Genomic DNA, 23345 nt, shown 5'->3' with positions numbered 1-23345 from the left:
GCAAAAAAATAAGTAGAAACAGGACAGCCATGGGGCTGTAACAACATCCTCATTTACACATGGACTGATGTAATAATTAGTTGATATTTATACTGTTAGTTGTAATCATTAAACGCTGATAGCCACATGATCTAAGTTTTTTCATGTACATATATATGACAAGATAATCCACTGTTGTGGATTATCTTGTCTAAGCACCATCAGTATGATTATTTTTGCTGTTTATTAGTGCAAAGTGGAGTAAGATCTGGTTCATTCCCCACTGTTTTCATATGAATCACTGTAAAAAGTAAAAAATAATATGTATGAATATGTTGAAATCATAAAAACTAATTCATATCTCATTATACTTGGCTAACAGAAACTGAAAGTTCATAGTTCACAACTTAAAGCGCAACTTCAAGATAAATGGTCTCTTTATTACCTTTGTTGTTACCTTCACTGTCCAAAAAGCCCGCAAAGAATGACAGAAGCAGTAAAACACTGATTCTCACTGCATCCATCTAAACTGCTGCACTGAAGAAAGGTCCTTTAAACTACCCCTTATACCCTTAACTGAGTCACACATTTCATCTCTGAAAATGGTACAAAAAAGATGAAAAAAGGAAACGTCTCTACATGAACACTACTCATTAAACAATTAAATAGATAAACTGGAGATATTTCTGCTTTTTTTATTATTACAGTTTACAGTTATTGTCTTGTTTGGTCAATAGTTTGCTTAAAAACCAAAATAACTGACTATTATTAATATTAATCTTGAAGAACGGAGATTGAGTTCTTATGTCACACTACAGAGATGGAGGACTCCTTGCTCTGCAACTACAGTGTGCTGCTAAGATTTAAGATGTAAAGGTCATGTTTGCTTTGTGGTCTTAAATATAAAGAACACTGAATATAGTCTGGTAGGAGAAGAAATCATCATCCTGCAGGCTGATGAAAATGATGTCACTTGCCGCTCCCTATATGTCTCAAACAGAACCATGTTTATAAATAGAAAAGCAAAATACAATAAAAACAGCATTTTTAACCACAAAATGTATTGTTTCCAGCAGTATGTCACTTTTTTGTTATTTACAGTAATAATGAATGTTTAATCAGATTACAATTAGCCATGAGAAGAGCCAAGAAGTTGGGATACACAAAGTTAGTTCAAACTCTGATGGAAAGAGGACAGGTCCTTCAACTCAAGATAACATTAGAAATGGCTTTCTGGAAAGTTTAATGTACCAAAAAACAAAACAAAAAACAATTATAGAGTAGAAGTTGTCAAAAGAAATATACAAATTATGTACAAAAGGAAAATCATATTAAACAGTTTTAGTTTGTATAGAAAAGATGATGCCATCTATTTAAACAACACAACTTAAAAGTGAAAGCTGAAAAGATGTAGTTTGAGCTGCTCAAAACCAGACATTTTGACGTTTTTAGGTGTGGTGTCCATCGATCACCTGCTAAAGCATTACAGCATCACAGTAATGTAATCTGACATAGTAAATGTTTGAAAAAAGGCACTTTTTGCATTCATAATGCTATAACATGTCCATTGAGTTGCACCTATAATTTCCTACTAGGACGTCAATTTTCACAAATAACATCTAGCTTGAACTGAGAAGTCCTTTTCTAAAGCCTATCTAGCAGAGTATTTATCCAACACACTAGCCATTGTTATGTAAAGCTTATTAAAAATGTGAGGAAATGTTAGTTTAGGAAGTTGACATGGGATTCTAGTCATGAATATAGTTGCAACACACTGGTCTTATAATGTGGCCGATCTCTACAGGAAATGTCTTTGTACAGTCATCTTTAACTAGCAGCTTTGCAAAGATACTGCAGCAGCAGTAAAAAGGCATTTTATTGATGGTCCGATAAAAACCTGTTGTATTTAATGATAAGATTCTCTCAAAACAAAAACAAACATAAAAATGCTACCATCAAAAACTAATTTAGTGAAGAAGGGTTGATCTTGCTCAATAAGGGATATCAAAATGATTTAGCCTGATGTTTATCAAACAGTTCTCATCTTGACAGTTGTGGTTCAAAGGTTTTCATAGATTTCATGGTTTCTTCTCATTTCCAGATTTTTCAGGTTCACATTTACTCTGTTGCTGACTGCGGTTTTTTCTGTTTCCTGTTGATGGTGACCAGAGGAAACTGTTTGGTAGAGATCTCTTGTTGGCTGCTGAAGACTTCTGTACAATTCATTTGAGTTTTCTTCACCCTAAGCAAGGAGAAATAGAAATCCTTTGGTCTCTCTGGAGACAGTAACATTTCAAAAGTTGTCAAAGTAGTTAATTAAAAGAAATCAATTAAAATTCTTTTAAGATACTAAGTCACTCAGTTTTTTTGTTTATAATTTTTGTTTTGTTTTTGGTATAATAAAGAAAGGTCTGTTCACACAGTTCAAATACAGAGAAGATCTAGTTTGATTATAAACCCAGATGTCCTTTAAGTGCAACACCATCTTCTGGTTACTATCTAGAATACTTCCAACATAAACTTGAATTTATTGAATTGTTACGCATTTGGATTTGAAACTTTTTTTGGTTATTAACCAATAATAAATAGCAGCCTTCCTACCGAGACAGCAGGTGTTAACTAAGTGACAGAAAAAGTTTAAAGCAACTTTATGAAAAAAATTAGAGATCTAGATGTGGTTCATGGTAATACATCAAACAAACGCTCAGCTAATTTGGCTTTATTTAGTTCTGTGGACTGTGTCTTCTGGGTTTTTATGTTACTTCAAGGCAAAGTACTCAAGGATCCTTGTCATGTTAGAGTTTGAACATACACTGCCTGGCCAAAAAAAAAGTCGCCACCTGGATTCAACTAAGCAAATAGGTACGAGCCTCCTATTGGATAATTACTTCATTGGCGATTATCTTTCAGCTGGCAACAAGTTATTTAACCCCAACTGGTGCAATGACTTTCTTCTCATTTCCTAAACAACCATGTCGAAAGAAACATCTCGTGGTCGTGGAAAAGATGTTAGTCTGTTTGAGAAGGGTCAAATCATTGGCATGCATCAAGCAGAGAAAACATCTAAAGAAATTGCAGAAACTATTAAAATTGGGTTAAGAACTGTCCAACGCATTATTAAAAACTGGAAGGATAGTGGGGACCCATCATCTTCAAGGAAGAAATGTGGCAGGAAAAAAATCCTGAATGATTGTGATCGGCTATCACTTAAACCTGTTGTGAGATCAAATCGAAGAAAAACAACAGTAGAACTCAGGGCTATGATTAATACTGAAAGTAAGAGCATTTCCACATGCAAAATGCAAAGAGAACTCAAGGGATTGGGACTGAACAGCTTGTAGCCGTAAGAAAACCACTAATCAGTGAGGCTAACCGGAAAAAAAGGCTTCAATTTCCTAGGGAGCATAAAGATTGGACTGTGGAGCAATGGAAGAGTCATGTGGTCTGATGAGTCCAGATTTACCCTGTTCCAGAGTGATTGGCGAATCAGGTTAAGAAGAGAGGCAGGTGATGTGATGCACCCACCATGCTTAGTGCCTACTGTACAAGCCTGTGGGGGCGGTGTTATGATCTGGGGTTGCTGCAGTTGGTCAGGTCTAGATTCAGCAACAGTATGTGCTCAAAGAATGAGGTAAACTGACTACCTGTATGCTGTATGACCAGGTTATTCCATCAATGGATTTTTTCTTCCCTGATGGCACAGGCATATTCCAAGATGACAATGCCAGGATTCATCGGGCTCAATGGTGAAAGACTGGTTCAGGAAGCATGACACATCATTTTCACACATGGATTGGCCACCACAGAGTTCAGACCTCAACCCTCTTGAGAATCTTTGGGAAGAGAGAGGGCTTTGCGCAGCGGTCAGCCTTTACCATCAACAATGCAAGATCTTGGTGAAAACTTAATGCAACACGGGATGGAAATAAATCTTTTGACATTGCAGAAGCTTATCGAAACAATGCCACAGCGGATGCGTGCCGTAATCAAAGCTAAAGGCGGTCCAACAAAGTATTAGAGTGAAGGGCCTTTTTTTGTGGTGGTGACTTTTTTTTTGGCCAGGCAGTGTATATTCCATAGCTGATCACAAAACTAAGTCTCCATGTTAATTGTAGGAAGCAGGTGAGTCAACTGTCCTACTGTTCCACAAGACAACCCAAAAAAATAAATAAAATAATTAACCCTATTTGTATTGCAGCCCTGGGCAACTGCCCATATGACCTATATCAAAACCACCACTGAATGGATGAGTAAAAAGATGACTGAATAAAAAATAGCCTGCTGGACTTAACATGTTTTTCCATCTCTGAAATGGTATGAAAAGTAGCTAAGAGAAAATAATAAGGCTTTTGCAGGATTAAAAAGAATTTGAGCAAAGCATTCTATGAAGCTCAGAAATTGTTATTTATAAAATAATTACTCACTTTAGGGGCAACTGATCCTTGTACAGATGATGCAGATGCTTCAGATTTTAAACGGGTGCTTTAAATATGAAAGAAACTCCAGGTTAGTTTATTGAAATGTAGTCATCTGGAGATTGTATGATCAAATTGTTTCAAAAAATCATAATTTTCCTTTAAAGAAGATGGAATGATTATTTATAAAATGTAGGTAGAAACCAAAGGTTACATAGAAGAGTAATGGTTTTAGCACTAAAGTAAAACTCATAGTAGAAGAGGAACCTAGAAATATAAATTAGTTTCTCACCAGGGTAGATGTCTTCTGTGAACAAATCCCACAATAATTAAAACTATAGTAAATAAGAGAGCAGCAGCAGTCAAAGCAGAAGGAAGGGTCACTTCTGAAAAGCATCTCTCATTCTCATCTTCTCCATTATCTTCAGGAAAGCATTAGATTGGGACATAAAAAAAAATATTTGAGAATACTGAACTAATTTAACTTTTTCAGGTAATATGAAATATGTTTACCTTTAACTATGATGTTGAGATGAAGAATAAATATCCCATCAAGTTTTGCACACTCACAGGTGTAGTTCCCACTGTCAGCCGCAGTTAAACTGGTCAGGTGCAGAAACACAGTGTGATTCAATGTTTTAAGGGTGAACCTGGAGTCACACTCATGAACAAAGTCGCCTCCATCCCTGTACAGCAGACGGCACTCCTCTCCTTTGTTTCTCTCTGTTCTGATCTGACACGCTATAATGATGATGATATTTGACGATTCATTGGTGCAGATTGGAGTGTAATCTGGTTCTTTTCTGACCGTTTTTAAAAGAGTTACTGCAAACAGCAAATTTGAATTAATCAGTTAAAATGATTCAGACCCAATAGAAACTAAAAGCTTCTAATTTAAAACAACTCAAAATACAACTTATTGAACATTCATCTCTTTATATTACCTTTACTGTCAAAGAAGCTTGCGAAACTTGGTAGAAGCAGTAAAAAGCTGGTTGTCAGTGCATCCATCCGACCTGCTGCCATGGTAGAGTTTGCTATGCTGCACTAAAGAGAGATTTCTTAAACATAACTCTAAACATTGGGGGCCGACCTCAAAGAGGATGTGAAACCTTTCTAAAAAATGTGTTAACCTGAATAGTTGGCATTTATCTTTAAAACAATATAACACACAACATTGATGCATCACATCATATCTTATGATTGGAGTTTAACTATCATGTGGGTTTAGAGATTTGTTTAATAATTTTTTTTTTATTTCTATGAACAACTGATAATAGATCTATGCAGTGAAGCGACTTAGATCAGATAAGATGGATTAAAGACGTCTTGTCTTGTTTACTGCAACAATAGTGGGTTAGCAGGACTGAAGATATGAATTGCTTTGTGGTTTTCATATACATAACGAATGTGTTAACTGGAGCACTTTTCTCTTTAAAACAACAGAACACACAAAATGAAAGCATCTCAGCAGATCCCATCATTGCAGTTAGACTGTGGGTTTAGAAATCTGTTTAAAAATCAAATATTATTAATAATAACAAATAACAGATTTTTGTATTAGAGCCTCTTAGATCAGACACCATAGATCGAAGATTTTTTGCCTTGTTTTCTGCCACAGCAATGGGTCAGTAGGCCTGAAGATGTGACTGTCATGTTTGCTGTGTGGTTTTCATGTACAGAGATTAATGCAAGCTGATAATACAAGAAGTCAACTTCCTGGAGGCTGACATAGATTATGACTCCAGTATGATCTATCACCTTTTAATATGTCACTTCAATAGGGCTTTGCCACATCTCTAGGAATCACTTCTTAATATTAATAAAGGTCTAACGGTAGAGCAGAATAACAGCACACTGAAAGCTTAATTAATTTTTTTTATTTACAGCATTAATAAATGTTAAATTTAAATTCGACATAAGAACAGCAGAGATCAAAAAAGGAAAGTCAAGTTGGGGCAAGGAAAGGAAACTAGGCATCATATATAATCTTGTTTTGAAACTTGTTCGAAAAGAATATACACAGACTCATTAAGATTCAGATTCACCAAACAACAGATTCCATTTACCATTAGAACAAAAGAGGGGCCATTGACTGGAATTTGACTTGGAATCCATCTAGTAGAATTGAGCTCCATGTATTTAATGGCAAAGATTACTTTAGTGTAAGCCCCCAGAAAGGAGAATGACTTCTGGATAGGTGTTGAAAAACATAAGAAAGAAAAAACTAAGTAACAAAAAACTGATAAGAAGTCTAGTTGGCTCTGCTTTTAGGTCACACTAAAGGACTTCCCTTCTTGTGTTTTCCAACTATAGTGGGTTGGTAAGATTGAAGATGTAAATGTCATGTTTGCAATGGGGTCATCAGATATGTATATATGTTAAGTTAGAAAGATGTTCCGATGAACAAGTCCATTAATGTATATTTGTGGTTAAGGGGTGGTTTACTGTAAGCTGCTTATAACAAAGCATGACAAACCATTTCAAGGTGTGATATTGTCCGTCATCCACCTGCTAAACCAGTAAAGCATCACATTCCTCTAATTTTTTAGGTTTTTCATTTACTTTTTGAAGATCCAAACACAGAGCTGAAGAGAAAGATATGATTTCTTGAAAAAATGCATGAAGAATGAAAATTACAGAAGCCATAAACCAGAAATGATCAACAAAAAACTCAGAAAACATAAACTAGAGGCCTCTAGGGAGGAAGGGAACTCAAAAGTCCAGAAAGGGCAGAATCATTAAAGTAATCTACAATTCATCAGTTCTCTTCACACTAAGCAAATGTTTGTCTTTCTGCTAAAAGGAAACATTTAACAGCTGTTAAAGCTGCTTAACAAACGATAACTGAAGGGAAAGTTCTGATAGTGGTTTATGTTAAAGGGGTCATAGAATGCAAAACCGAGTTTACATGGTCAGAGATGAATAATGATAGTTCAGTGGGTGAAATGGATGTACAGAGAAGTTCAAACCCCATCGGCACCTCCTTTCTCTGTAAATCTCACAATTATAAACTTAGACCATAAAACAAATTAATTCAAATGAAGTGCCGAATTGACGTCAATTCAGGGATTTTGCCTTATTTGGTTCTGACCTGTATTTTAGTCTCACCCTGAAATTGATATACAGACCAGCTGTTCCGACCGTAAGGCCATCACAACCGCAAGCTGTAAGTAATATTTTGTCGCTAAGCTGTTGATAGCAATGCTAGCATATCAATGGTGGCCCTAGCGGGGGACGGGGTGCCCGAACCCGACCCGGTGACGATATGCCCGGTGAGGCGGGCGGGGGGATGCACAGGGCTGCTGTTGTCCAGGCTACGGTCTGGTATGAAAATTAGGACATGACCGGGAAAAAAAGGACGTCTGGTCACCCTACCATTTTTACAATTTGTTGTTTCAGTGAGTGAGTGCTTGTTGCTATGATGCCTCTTTGCTCAGAAGCTTCGCTCGTTGTAAACCAACCAATCAGCGCACAGCTCATCTAAATATTCATGAGCATACCATAAAAGGAAGCAAACCTGTCGTTTCATTTTGAGGCTTTTAACCAGGCTTGCATAAGGGCTCATAGAAAAGCAAATATGCCATTTTCAGGCCAACCAATCTTACACACCCTATTCAGAGACCTTAAGGACCAACAGCAAATACCCTATAGAATCATTCTATGACCCCTTTCAAACATCTTGGGTTTAACATAAATCACAGATACATCTCAGGTTACTTGGCTTTATTTATGCTGATGAAGGTTCTCAGTCATCCAGATCAAAGTCATTCCGTAAAAATTCAAAAAATATCCACTGGACTTGGTTTTCAAGATTTGAAGACGTTTCGCCACCTCTCCAGGAAGCTTTCTCAATTCAAATGTCTGGATCCGCAGTGAGTTTGAGTCTTATATAGACAACGCCTTGTATCGCTTGGAAACATGCAATGGAAACCGATGAAATGAATTGAGAAATTGAGAAAGCTTCCTGGAGAGGTGGCGAAACGTCTTCAAATCTTGAAAACCAAGTCCAGTGGATATTTTTTGAATTTTTACGGAATTGGCTTTATTTAATTATTTTTTGTAATTGTTTGTTGTCTTACTGTTGGAGATAGGATAGAAGTTTAATTTACCAGTCAAATGAGACAAAATGTAATAAAATCTGCATTTTTAACCACACTCTGAAATGTTTGCAGGAGTATATAACTTTTTTTGCTTACAAAGTAAAAAGTAATGTTTATCGGATTAAAATTAGATATGAGAAAAGCCAAGAGGCAAGATACAAATACACAACACAAATTCTGACTGAAAGAGGGCAGGTCCTTTAATTTGAGACTGTTTGATCGAGAAAAAAAAAAAAAAGTTAGGATGCCAGTTTATCCATTTTTTCTTTATGTGGTAGTTTAAGAACAAAGAAAAACTAAAAAAAAACATTTATAAGGTGAAAGTTTATTCAAAGACAAGGCAAGTTTCTTTGTATGGCAAAATTCAGTACATGGGCAATACATTCCTTCACATGAATTAGATAATGATATAGAAGTCATCCTTTCATATTTCTGACTTTTAGAGATGTATACAAATTATATTAAAAAGTCAAAATAAGGTAGATTCTTTCTTTAAATGACAGAAAAGATGCCATCTATCTAAACAACATAAATAAAAGTGAAAGCTGTAAAGGTTTCCACGTACAAGTCTTAACAAGTTTTATTCCAGTGTATCTTTCTTACCAAACATGAGAACAAAATAAAGTCTAATGCTCATCAAAACTGTGTTTATCTTGACATGTTTTTAGTTAAAAGGTTTTCATCATTTTCACAATTCCAAATATATCTTGGTTGACAGTTATTCTATTGGTAGTGGAGGTTGTTTGGTTTTCTTGTGATGGTGAACAGTTGAGATCGTTTGGTAGTGATCACTTGTTGGCCGTTGTAGATCCCTGTACAATTCATATGAGTTCTCTTCATCCTAAGCAAGATGAAAGAGAAATATGTTTTGTCTCTTTGCTGGAAGGAAATATATAGTAAAAGGCAACAGTTAAGATTAATGATTGTTATATTGAATAAATTAAATTGAATACATTGTAAGTTACTATGTAAACCAACAGTTAAGATCCTTAATCACAATAAGGCACATTAAGATATAGTCTTGTTACTGCACTTAGATGTCCTCTAAGTGCAATAGTGCCATCTTTTGGGTACTTTCTAGAATACCTGCAGGATAAAGGGATTATTTAAAACCGGGCATACACTGCACGATTTTTTGCCCTGTTTGGGACGATTTTCCAGTCGTGCGAGAATTTTTTATGTTCAGGTTTCTGCCTCATTGTGCGTCGTGCGCTGTGTAGTATACACAAGGGGTAATGAGGGGCTATAAACCTCTCGCGATCACCTCCTGATCAGAAATCATAAGGTCAGGAGAAAATCAAAAATGTTTGAAATTCAGTCGGCCATCATAAGGTGTTCGTGGGCAAATCCTGCTTTTGAAGGAGATCTACGAACATCTAGGAGCCGATTTACCAGGAGCCGCAAGTGTAAACAAAGGAGTTTTTCATCTTCTTCTTCCAGATTGATGAGTCTGACTAGCGGCATCTCTCGGTCCTCAGTCCGACATGTGGTTTTTGGATATGCAGTATGAGCAGGTAGATTGCATCAGAGCGTCGGGGCCTTACAGTGTAAGAACAAAAATCATGACCTGTGAACCTTGCAGTTTTGTGGTACAGTTTAAACTGTAGCTGCGTGCAACTATTGGAAATATTGTACAGTGTATGTCTGGCTTAACATTTCTGCTCTTTGAGCTGAAATGATGGTTACAGGTATTGAACCAAAAGGAATAGTAACCTTTCCTACAGAGTTAGCGAACGTTAACTTAGCAACAGAAAGGGGTTTGTAGCTTGTTAATGATACAGAAGAGAAGGTTTTATTTGTGGTTTATGGTTAAGTTGCTCAGTATGTTTGGCCTTATTCAATTCCAGGGATTGATTTTTTTATTTTTTTATATTACTTTAAGGAACTGCAAAGTATACATAGACCTTAGACAACTGTTGTGTAAAGACACTTTTGCTTATGTTTTATTTTATGCACATAGATTACCACAAAAAATCTTCACATTCTCCGCAGCAATCAGGTGGCAGAAATTCTACTGTTGTGCAAAGTGGTTAAGGACAAAAAAATTACTCACTGTAGTGGCGGCAAATCCGGGTAAAGATGATCCAGATGCTTCAGACGTTAAACAGGTGCTTCAAATATGAAAGGAACTCCTGGTTAGTTTATTAAAACGTAATCATCTGGAGACAGTTTAATTGAAAGATCTTACAGAAACTAAATGATAAAATATTTATCTATTTATAAGACGCAGTTAAAGACCAAAACAGACATTTAAGATGAATTTTTTTTTTTTTTTTTGCAGTAAAGACAAAGTCATTCAAGAGGAAGAAAATAGGACTATGGTCACTCTTGAAAATTTGCTCTGATCTTATTAACCAGTATTACTTCAAAAAGGGAAATTATGGTCCCTGCATATGAGGGGAAAACTTGAGTGAAAAATAATTACATTGTATTTAATTTGAACTAAAACTGATGGTTTTAGATTAAAAAAAAAAACTTACATGCAATGTAAAGGAAATTATTTAAATTACCTTTACCAACAAAAAATGCTTGCAAAACATGGCAGAAGCAGTAAAAGGCTGTGGGCTAACCAAACCAAAAATTCTCTTCTCTCAAAATAACACAAGAGGAGGTCAAATTCTCCCTAAATAGAAAACATTTTTCTTTGAAAGAACAGATCACAGAAAAAATGTAAGCCACTGAGTTAACACCTGTTGTCTCTGTAGAAAGGTTATTGTGGTTCAATAATCAAAACAGTTAAGCTCCAAATGCAGAAGAGTTAAATACATTCAAGTTTATGCTCCAAGTACTTTAGATAATATCCAAAAGATGGTGCTGCTGCACTTAGAAACAACATCTAAGTGCAGTAACCAAACTAGGGGGCTTTCCAAAGTGGTTACTCTGTCCCCTTGATGGAGCTAGAGGGTATAAATAATGCCCTCGGCTTTTGAGACAGCCCTTTCTGTAACAAGCAGTGTGTTAACAGTTTATGTATTGTATATATTTAGCATTCTAAATCCAGGCGGGCTTACAAAAAACACAAGTTAAACATTATGTAAATGTTTAATCCTGGTATTTGTAGACATTGATGCAACACCAGAACAGCTAAATTAGATTGGCAACTTATTTTAAAGCTGATTTGCCCCAACTCCAAACTCCTTAAGAAAAATGTTGATCATCCAGCATTAAATGCATCCTTAACTCAGATACTGTAGTGTCTGTTTATTGACTGTTTTTCAACCATTTTCATTTCTTTTCTTTGTGTACATATTGTAGTAGCTTTGTCTAGTTTTACAAATTTAAGCCAGAGTTTCAACGGAAACATGTTTGACTTGCAGTTGAATATTTTTTGTTAGTACATTCTTAGATTTGACTAAAAGTTGTTGCATTTTTTCCCATATGTGTGCAGAGTAAACCGGATGGCCGTGACTTGACCTTTAGTCGCACTTTCAATTGTTTTCCTAACACACATCCAATTGGATATGTGTTCATGGAACACACAAAGTTACTTGATAAAATGATAAGTTTTACCACCATTTAATTGCATAATAGATGACAATAGATTGCAAAATTGGGACTGTAGGGTAATCTGATCTGTTAGTTAAGAGGACTTCTTATTGTGAATTTTTTAACTATGGCACCTCAAGTTAGACAACATCAATCATTTACAGAAATTATCCCCTGTCACTGCTGATTCTATAAGACAAATGATGTTCAAAAGTTAATTCAATCCAATTCAGTTTATTTATATAGCGCCAATTCACAACACATCATCTCAATGCACTTTACAGTGACAATTCAACCAGATCATACAGTGAAATTGATTCAAAGTTTTCTATCCAATGAAAACTAGCTGATTGAATCCACTCATTGACTCAAAGGCAATTCTTAACCCCAAGCATGCTTATAGCGACAGTGGAGAGGAAAACTCCCTTTTAACAGGAAGCAACCTCCAGCAGAACCAGGCTAAGTGTGAGCGACCATCTGCAGACGCTAAATGGGGTTCAAGGAGACAGAAGCAGACATAGAAAAACAAGCAGATACAAAAGGCAACTGTCAACCAGCTCCACAAGCGGCCCCGTCCAGGAAACACACAGCCAGGCTGTGATGAGCTCAGAGCAAGCTCCCATGTCAGAGGATGAAGAGAGCACATACAATTAGTCACAGTCAGAGAAACAGGACTACAATGAAAAAACAGGCCAAGCTCCAATATCTATAAACAAAGGCATTGATGGCAGTATAAGAGAGATCATAACATTAGAAGTTGACCTAACAAATACTGCAGAATGATGAAAAGGGTTGCCTATGAGAAGATGAGAAGGTTAAAATAATATATAATTTTTTTATGGGAACAATACACGGACAAAAACAGGAGTCTGTTAAGTCAGAATAGGGACCTTGAGTTAATGCATTCATGCACGGCATGTGTTTGCAGGGTAGTCTTCGTCAACAAAATCTGCTGCACACTCCAACGTAAGTGTGAACAGGTTGCACCTCCAGTTTCACATAAGCAGGCGAGAGGACCATGTGGTCTATGTGGCTAAGAACAGGAAGTTCATACAGGAAGTAAGAACCTGTTTAGAATCTGCTGGTCAGCCTTAGATCTCGCATAGACCTGATGCCTGAGTAAGTGGTCGATATTCAAATTACCCAAAAAAAAACTAAATTACCTCTCCCCAAAATTTAACCAGTTATACCAAATAAGATTATATCAGTTCAAGAGTAGTGTGAGGTCAAAGTAGGACAAAGCTCTGAGTTGTTTTTAAAGTGTTATTCTAGTAACGCTTTACTTTAATACAGAAAAAATTAAATACATATTTACAAATAACTTTTAAAGAAAAATACACTGATATTAAGTTGATTAGAACATAACTTTTCTACAAAGTAGTCACTGGACTTGGATTATCCATTCCGATGCCAATCAGACTACGTGTGGATGTGCTGGTGTGTATAACGGAAGTTAAATAAAGCTCATTTTCTTTGAAGATCCTGTACGGGTCAATGTCCTCAACTTCCTGCAAGAAAGTGAACAAAAAAAAATAAATGTTTCATCAGTGAAATAAGTGGTGGGTGTAAGTGTCTTAAATACATAGTTTTACCGTGTACAATACCGTGTTTGGCTGAACAGTTATGGTCACTTCACGTCTTCTATGTCTAAAACAAAACAGAGGGAAATTATCACTAAGTGTCAAAATTAAATGTCTTTTTCTTTCATAGTATAGATCAGTGAAAATATTGACTTCCATACAAGCTTGGATGTAAATGTAGATAAAGACTGTGTCTTTTCTTTATACTGTATGAGTAAATAAATACCCAGGGCATTGTTTGTTTTTGCTGCTGTGGTTTGGTGAAACTTTCCCCTCAATACCTGGCATACAGCTGACAATGAGGGGAAAGGGTGTTTGCTTTGCTGTAATTTAGATGTGTGCCATGTGTCAAAGTAAACCAGATACGAGAGTACATTCATCATACATCGCCTCAATCTTCTATGATCTGGTTAACTTCATTTGCATTGTAGAGTCTACGTGAGTTAGCAGATAACCTATAAAATGCCAATATTCCCAAAGTTGGGGAAATTAGAGAATAAAAACATGATAATGTTAAAAGGCATACCAATATATTTACTGTAGATGTTTATTATATAAAAGATTAATACGCCATTTACAAATTGGTAAAATAACATATTGGTAGATCATACAGCGTACATTGTTGTTACACCCTTATTATTTATTTAAAAAATGGTATATATGTTTAAAAAACAAGACTGAAAGATGTGTTTTACAGTAGAAACAAACATAAGAAACACACCAGAAACAGAGAGGTACACAAACACATAAGCAGTACGTGTGACAATAGCACCAAAAGGGATATGGTGTCAAGACCAAAATAAAAACAATTCGAGACCCTTTTCTAGACCATTAGTGTAATCATAGAGCTGTAGAAGCTCTTTAACAAGCTAACCTGTTGTTTTTGTTTTTATGTTCCTGTATCTGTATTTTGTATTTTCATCTCCTTTTATTTATTTATTTTTTATTATTTGTAAAGTGACCTTGAGTGTCAAGAAAGGCGCTGTTAAATAAAATGTATTATTATTATTATTATTATTATTATTAACCTGTTAACAGAGAACATTCGGTTGAAAGTTTAAAAGTTTTTTCTGTGAGATTTAAATTTTACTAATGAAAGGTGTATTTTCATTGTGTGCAACAGCGAAATCTTTAACAGCTTCGGACATGGAAAAGAAAAAAACATCTATATTCTACTTTCAAATCCGTAAAATGCTAAAGGACCCGTACGTAAGGCGGGAAATTTTACATAATTCCAACTAGATCAAATCAAAATAGCTGAGACACAATAACAGACCAGTGTTAAATTAATTTCCTGAATTTATGTAAATCAGGAAGTTAAGAAATGACTGGAGTGAGTAGTCTGGGGGCGACAGTGTTGTTGGTTGCGAGAGTTTACCCTGCAATCAGAGGGTCGCTGTTTTGAGCTTCGGCTTTCATATCCATCATGTTTTTCTTCAAGACATTTCACCCGCATTTCCTAATGATAACGTTGAGAGGGCCAGTGTCACTCTGTCAGTGAGTCCCAGGGAAGCTGTGGCTATGTAGCTTGCCACCATCAGTGTGTGCATGAATGAACGGGTCAATGAATTAATGTTGTGTAGAACCCTCCGGTGTCCCCTGATTTGAAAAAGCACTATATAAGTAAAGGCTGTTTAGTCAGCACTATTACATACTAGAAAATAGATCTGGCATTTAGCTACCGTAATTCCTATCTTGAACAGCCTTTAGTCAGTGTAAATGCCAGACACATCCTGTACAAGAACCAGACCTTTTTCCCTGCTGAAAAAAAAAGAAACACATTTTTGCATGGTGATTACACACTATTAACTTTTAGAGAGAGGGGTGTTCTTACCCCGATATTTGTGATAATGGTTTACTAATACAAGATAAGGGGGCGAGGTTAGAAGGGGGAATGCTTCAATTGTCTTTTGGAAGAAATGGTATGACAGCAGATTTATTCTTCTTGAATTTCCTTTTCCTACAACCGTGTAATTGTTGGCCACTAGGGGCACAAGACCTATAGCTGCCCGTATTTTGTTTCTACTAAACATCGATAATAAGATAATTACAAAGATAAATGATTGTATACTAGGAACAAAGTGTTAACTTACCAGTCTAATAATAAGGTTGAGAAAAGAGAATTGGTTTTAAATCCGGCTTCTTCTTTCAGCCTGCTCCAACGAACAAACTCCTTTCCAAGATCGTCTCTTGCTTTTCCTCGCACACAATCTATTTCATGTTTTCTTTTTTTTTTTTTTAGCCCCAGAAGGTTTAAACTTTTTCCTTGCCTCAGCCATGACCAGTAGTCCAGCAGGCGGAAAATAGAAGAGCAAAAGCCTTAGCTCCATGACTATATAAGAGCCTGTGGCCTTAAAGCGACAAGTTCTTCCAGGTCATTATTAAATACTGCCTTACATTGGCGGTATTTCAAGAGCGGAGCACCGCTCATAGCATTGATAGTGTCAAGTGCTGCATATTGGCCTGAGGATTTTAAATAACTCATATGTGTCAACTCTTAAGGTCACGAAGTCAGGGGTGTGCCTTAAAGTTTCATTAAGTAATTAAGGGAAATATGGTGTTTCTAGTTTCTAGAAATAAATTAAGAGGCAGCAAGTAAAAAAAAGCAAAGCCAACAAAAAATAGCAATGAAGCCTTGCAGTCACATATAGAAATGTGGAAACACAAAAGTATTATTTTACTAGGGGGTACGGCAAGGCCCAGTGATGAATGAAAGCCATTATGGTTCTAAGGGAGATCAAAGGAACTGGAGATCAAGTTGTTGATGTTGATTTTTATCCAAAGTGTAGAACCTAATCTGAGATTACCTCACATGGATTTCCTTGGATGGTAATGAGGAGGATAATCATATACAGTACATCCTCCTTATGATCCACAATGTGGATCGTGATAATGATCCCATGCTTAAAGGTTTTTGTTTGGGTCAGTAGTACTTATAGGACAATAATTGAATTCTATTGTCAAATAAATTATATTAATTAATATTGAACAAAGCAACACCAGAGTTTGGGAAAGCTTTAAACTCAGGCTGACACAGTCATAGAAATTGCTGTATTACCCACTAACACCTGCCCCATCCCCATGTCTTTCTAGTATTTTTTTGAGGTTGTAATCTGATAAGGTATTGAAACCGCTGCACCTATGTATAACATGAAATTCAAAATGTGTAATATTCAATAATACTTTGATTTTGATTGCACATTTAATCAGAAGCATGTTAATTTCCTACCTGTTACATTTCTTCCTGCAGATACATCCAGTGATGGCTCCCAGTAGAATGACAAACAGCACAACTGCTCCAATTACATAGAATACATCTGTATGGACAGTTGATGGCCCTGTAGAATTCGTGTTGTTTACATTATCTAAAAAAGTACGACAAGGTATTAGAACATCTCAACTGTCTGGATACCACTTTATTATACAATGCATTAGATAACTTATTAGTTTAACTTTTCCATAGTGTTAAATTTAAAGAACAACTTCACAGAGATTTTAAGGGATATGAAGCTGTGCAATATTGTAAAGTAAAAGGAAAACACTACATTGTTATAAAAACCATTCATTGAAATTTGTATTCGACCCCTGTGAGTTAAAACCTTGTAGAACCACCTTGTTGCTATTTCAGCTGTAACTTCTTTGGGTACATCTCTATAAATGTTCTATCTCTAAAGACTGAAATTCTATTAGTACAGTTTCTGCAAAGTAGCTGACACTTACACTCAGACTGCATAGCCTGTATTTTTAACAGTGACTTTAAAATCTTGATTCGAAATTTCTCTTGGGTCTGGACTGGACCATTCTAGCCATTACATTTTCTTTTTTTATAGACCATTTCAACACAGCTTTGATGTGTTTTTTGGTGATAGTAAATCAAGAGTGATGTGCTATGTGAATTATGGTGCTGACTAAAAATAAAAAGATGGGGAAGGAATATTTTTACCTGAAAATATATTTGTTGTCTGTGTATGGCCATAGCAATTCCTTAGGGTAGAGATAAAAACTCACTTAGATTTTTTTCAGATTAAACAAATTCCTCCCTTACCTTCCACAGTGATGTTGAGGTGTAGATTCAATGTTCCATTACGAGGTACACAATTACAGCTGTAGTTTCCACTATTTTCTGGTAGTAAATTGTTCATCTGCAGAAACACTGTCCGATTTATTAATATGAGTGAGAACCTGGGATCACATCCCTGGGTCGTGTTAAAGCCTTCCTTTTGTCGCAAGAATGATAAAATGCAGTCTTCTCCCCTGCTCCTTACTGGCCTTATCCTACAGGTGACATATAAGATCCAATCCTGTGTGATGTTCCTGCAAGCTGGTGTGAAATCTGCTTCTCTCCCGATGGTTTTCACCAGCTCCTCTACAGCATCTGCTGTAACAAACCAATGTGAAAGAGATCATCAAAATAATTTATTTATAACAATTTAACATAAAAGAGAAAAATAGAACATTGCTTGTGTCTTTTACAGCATTAAAATAGAAGACAGAACTCTTATGTATAATTTTATTTATATATATATGTTGTATATCTTACCTTCACTCAAGGAGCAGAGCGTAAGTTGTAGGAGGAAAACAAACCACATTATGCATTTACACATACTGGTGTAACTACCTAACATTAAGTCACAGAGACACTGCAGCTGGCTCGTTCCTATGAGGAGGAAAACGACGTGTTAAATATAGATTACTTTATTAAACTAAAATGAGCAGAATAACTAAAATTAGCAGAACAGCATGAGATACAGAAAAGCTGCCCACCTTTGACAGAAGCAGAGCCAATAGAGGTTTCCATCCAGCCACCATAGCACTGGCGAACCTTCAGCTGACACACTGAGCTGAGCTGTCTTGAGGAGGAACTTACCCCTTTGCACTCGACTTGAGCTGCAGAAGTCAAAACCTCACAGCGAAACAAACCCTTTGTTCTCTCAAAAGGAAGATCTAGTTGAAGACCCACGAAAAAAAGGAAGTGCATAACATTTTCCATGCCTACTCTCGTGGTAAACCTTAAAAAGTGGTCAATGCAAAATAAATGCACAAAACTGGATAGAAGAAAATGGATAAAGGAAACTTTATTAATAGCTTGAAGGAAGCTACATGTAACCATTGCTAATAAAAGCATGATCAGTTTATCTAAATTTAAAAAAGAATATATTAGTCAAAGTAGTAGCTACATTTTTTCAATGCTTTTAAATACAACTAACCATCTTCTGTTTTAGATCAGTTAGTTTGGTCATGTGCATTTAATAGACCCAGGTGCGGCCATTTTTATTTTCATGATTGAAGTTGCCTAAATAATTCCACATTATGTTTTTCCTGATGATATCATAATTTTAGTAAAGGTAACCAGTCATTCCCGCAGCAGATGCTGCCACCTCCGTGCTTCACAACTAGGATGTCCTTATCCTGAAACCTTCCCATTTTTTCTTTCGATAGCACAGATCACAGTAAAAAAAAATTCTCAATAAACTTTTTATTTTTTTTTATTTTTTATTTATTTATTTTTTTAGCAGAATAAAACTACACAGGGTCTGTTACCCACACAGGAAAACAGCATCTTTTAATACATGTCTGGTTCTACCAAGAAAACATCCAGGCATTGATTTCAGAAACTAGTGGCTAAAAATGTATATTCCACATGCAACTTGCTGAGAAACATTTGACCAAATATTGATCATATTTTTGGTGAAATGTGGCATCAAGAACAGATAATAATGCCTGAATAAAAACAAATCAGTTACACTTTCTTTTACTAAATAGTCATCAAAGCTGTATAACCATTCCATGCTATAGGAAGAATGTTAAAAGAAAAAAAAACTGTGTAGGAATATCACATCCATATCTTTTAATCAGAGTAAACTCCAGAGCAACAAATGTGAGGAAAATCTACATAAAAACAGAAAACCAAATTATAAAAATACACATTTAAGAAGTTTAGCACAATTACTTTTGGACTTTGTACTTTTAAATCCTGATGGAAGTGAAAGGCTCCCTTAATTTGTCAAATCTCTTTCATTCTCATTACTTCGATTTTAACAACAACATTTTGACGTTAGAATAAAGCCCTTTCTCTTCCTGTGTAAGGTGGGACAGCTCAACCTTGACTGCTTCCTGTCAAAAAAAAAAGTACAAGAAATACTTTCATGGTAAAAGATCCAAAAGAAGACAACTAATATGGGTTTTACAGCATTTTACCTTGAAGAGTACTGTGGTATTCACTTTATGCCAGTCTGGGGGTCTCAGTCGTGTTCTTTAGTAAAAATAGAAAACAAATAAACATCAAACATGCTCTTTATAATCATCATTTAATCTGTTTGTTTTTCATTTAAAGAATATATACATGTTTTATTTGTAAAAGCGAAATATAAACATGCAAAAAGCAGCTCAGTCAAAGTTTTCTCCAAATATACATTTTATTCCAGTGAATTAAATTCCTGGTAATATCATAGCATCTTACCTTTGGTGGAAAATGCTTCCATAGCAAACTCCCAGAATGATTCCAGTTATAATAAAGAAAACCAGTAAAAGAACCTCAGTTGCAGAAGTTAGATCCATGTTGAGATGTGGTTTTGTCGAACTGGTGGTGGTTTCATCCCCTTAAAAATAAAAGCAGTTAATGATATACAGTTATAAGCCTCTTTTGTCACTTCCTTAAAATCAAATCAAGCTCTTACACATTAACATGGATTAGCCAAATAAATGCAGTGTAATTAATGCTAAAATAATGAATGAGACATTTTGTAAATGTCTCCCTTACTTTATTAAAATTCAGAGCATTTGCTTATTTTTTTAGTAAATGTGCTTCTTTACGTTTGTTGTGGAAAGCTTTTCTCCCAACTTATTTTTCTTTACTGTTTGATGATGTTTATGAATTGTTAGGGCTGTCTACAGTTTAAGGGTTGTTTTATGCCTCTGAACTTTGTGTGTAGTGTGGTTATGAACTTTGTGAAGGGTAGATGTTCTCTGCTGAGGCTGTTTGCTGGATGGTACCTGTAACAACAAACCGATTCTTGTAAACATCAACCACCAACCACCAAAAAGATTCAGACTGTATGTTCACTTATTTATATTTCTCTTGTCTTGGGTATAAAGGATGTAACTTTGTAATGACCTAATAATAATAATAATAATAACCTCACTAGCTGTGTTTCCATCACAAATGTGCCTAAAACTATGTCAATATTTTCCTAAATTTAAAAAATACAAAGTTCTGCAATTGCAGTGCAACGAATCCAATGGCAGTGGGAGATGCATGAGATATACCCAAACTTCAGGGCCTCATCATCCTCCACATACTGACGGTCTTTTTCGCCGTATTTACGAGGCAGTAAGGTCCAGCAGCAGATCACTAGATTATCATGTGTAAAGCGCTAAAAAGTTTTTCTGTCGCAGTTTTGCGAAGTATACGAATTTTGATTGAACTGGGAAAAAAAACCTAAGAAAGTGTAAAACCCTTTTATCAAAAAACATGAGATTTTTAAGTTGCAGTGTTTCCATTTTGCAAATTTATTTTCATAATTACAACTTGCGCAATTAGGTAATGGAAACTTGGATACTTTATTTTTCCTCTGAAAATCTTATTACTTGAGTCAAATGGATTGGTTTTTGTTCCAAAAGTCTCAATGGTTTAGGGATTTAGCCAATTTCCCTCAGTGACATGCAGCTGAGGTTTGTGATGGCCACTGCAAAAATCTAAAATCAATCAATCTGACAGATTCAAATAATGCTCCTTTACTATAATTCAAAGTATTTTTCTAAGTGCAGTAATATATCTTAATAAGAAGAATCAGGAAATAAATTCATTGTGAGGATGTGTTTTTCTGACTTGCAAACTTTCACTTTTAACCCATAATGTAATAAAGGTGTTTGTCTCTGAGAGCATTTGGAAACAAATTAGGAATGGCTCCTTTCATGGGCAGCATTTTTATAGTCCATATCAGACTTGTTTCTGTAACAATACACCAGATTCAAGCAGCATTTTTGCAAGGTGTTTTTCAATTGTTTGTTTGATACACAAGATTTTTAACAATCTTAGGGAGTCTGAACCCGTCTCCTTCTTCAGTCTATTCTCACTTGGTTTACACGTCCATATAATGCTTAAATAAATAACCACCTTTAGGCATCTGCAAAGTGTGGCAAACAACCACACTTGACGAGGTCCAGAATTCTCTGGCTGATTTATTTAGAATTTTCTTCTTGACTTTCATATAATAAAGCTTGTCATCTTAAATTACCTCCACTGGTCTTCTTTTGTGAAACTTAAATATAATAAATGAAAAATCTGAGGTTAACAAATACTTTAAAAATCCCATTGTTAAAGAAATTGTCGAAAAGCATTATAATGTGTGTAAGCGTCTAAAAGAGTCAACAAATACTGTAAGATATATTTTTCAAAGTTTCCTTAAATTAGCCAGACTAGTTCAACTCTCCGTAGCAAACAAAACGGATGAAAAGATCTGAAAATATCTAATCAACACTGTATACTGTAGACGTACACTATACTGTATATTACATTGTCACACTTGCATAAAAGGATATTTGCTAAAATGCTTAAAAAATTAATACAAATCCTTGCTTTACCTTTCACAGTGATGTTGAGGTGCAGAGTCAATGTTCCATTAGGAGCTACACAAAGACAGCTGTAGTTCCCACTATTTTCTGGTAGTAAATTGTTCATCTGCAGAAACACTGTCTGATTTATTAATATGAGTGAGAACCTGGGATCACATCCCTGGGTCGCATTAAAGCCTTTCTTTTGTCGGAATGATAAAATGCAGTCTTCTCCCCCGCTCCTTATTGGCCTGATCCTACAGGTGACATATGTGATCAATTCCTGTGTGATGTTCCTGCAAGCTGGAGTGAAATCTACTTCTCTCCCAATGGTTTTCACCAGCTTCTCTTCAGCATCTGCTGTAACAATCCAATGTGAAAGAGATCATTAAAATAATTTATTTATAACAATTTAATGTAAAAGAGAAAAATAGAACATTGCTCGTGTCTTTTACAGCATTAAAAAAGACGACAGAACATTAATATATATATATATATATATATATATATATATATATATATATATATATATATATATTGAATATCTTACCTTTGCCATAGGAGCAGAGCGTAAGTCGCAGGAGGAAAACAAACCACATTATGCATTTATAACTACCTAACATTAAGTCACAAGTTCTTGTACGTATCACAGGAACATGTGACTGGCAGGAGGAGAATAATCAACAGATTGTATCTACCGCTTCAACCATACGCTGGGGTGCTTCTTCTGCTGCTGGTTTTGTACTGTGAGCTGTAAATATAAACAGTGTTGCGTCTTACCTCATTGGCTAAACCGCAGACTAAAAGACATGAGCTGTAAGGTCCTCCAAAAGACAAAACTTTTGGTTTGACTTTCAATTAATACAAGCATTCAAAAAAAATAAATAAACAATATTAGCAAAAATGTATATGAAGTTTTGGCCACAGGATATAGTTTATATCTTCCTTATTTTCTCTCGCTGTACTGATTCCAAATCATACAGATGAACCGGGGCCACAGTTACCAGTGATACAGACTTTGCTCCCTGTATTCTTCTTTCTCATTATAGATAGAAAGATCTTCACCAAATTAATTCAGTTTTGTGCATCAGTACAAAAATGTCACTTCCTGACAATATCAGTATAAACCATCTTGGATTTTCAAATATTAAAACCATGTCTTAACATTTGGAATGATATTCAACAAATTAATTAAATGATGTGCATGAGCCAAAAATACACCTCCATGA

At 35.5% G+C, this 23345-nt stretch overlaps 1 long non-coding RNA gene across 1 annotated transcript; it reads right to left on the bottom strand.

Moving 5' to 3' along the window:
• Positions 1-4320: 4320 nt before the first annotated feature.
• LOC107095743 lies at positions 4321-5402 on the bottom strand. The gene is made up of 3 exons (XR_001481755.1): positions 4908-5402; positions 4687-4816; positions 4321-4461 (listed from the first exon to the last, which is right to left on the bottom strand). It is a non-coding gene; the product is annotated as an uncharacterized LOC107095743 (long non-coding RNA).
• Between the last annotated feature and the right edge of the window lie 17943 nt (positions 5403-23345).

Source organism: Cyprinodon variegatus, unplaced genomic scaffold, assembly GCF_000732505.1.
Source record: "Cyprinodon variegatus isolate N-32 unplaced genomic scaffold, C_variegatus-1.0 Scaffold568, whole genome shotgun sequence".
In the NCBI taxonomy this organism is placed as follows: domain Eukaryota; kingdom Metazoa; phylum Chordata; class Actinopteri; order Cyprinodontiformes; family Cyprinodontidae; genus Cyprinodon; species Cyprinodon variegatus.
The sequence above is the reverse complement of the archived record's forward strand: the minus strand, read 5'-3'. Positions and strand labels throughout refer to the sequence as shown.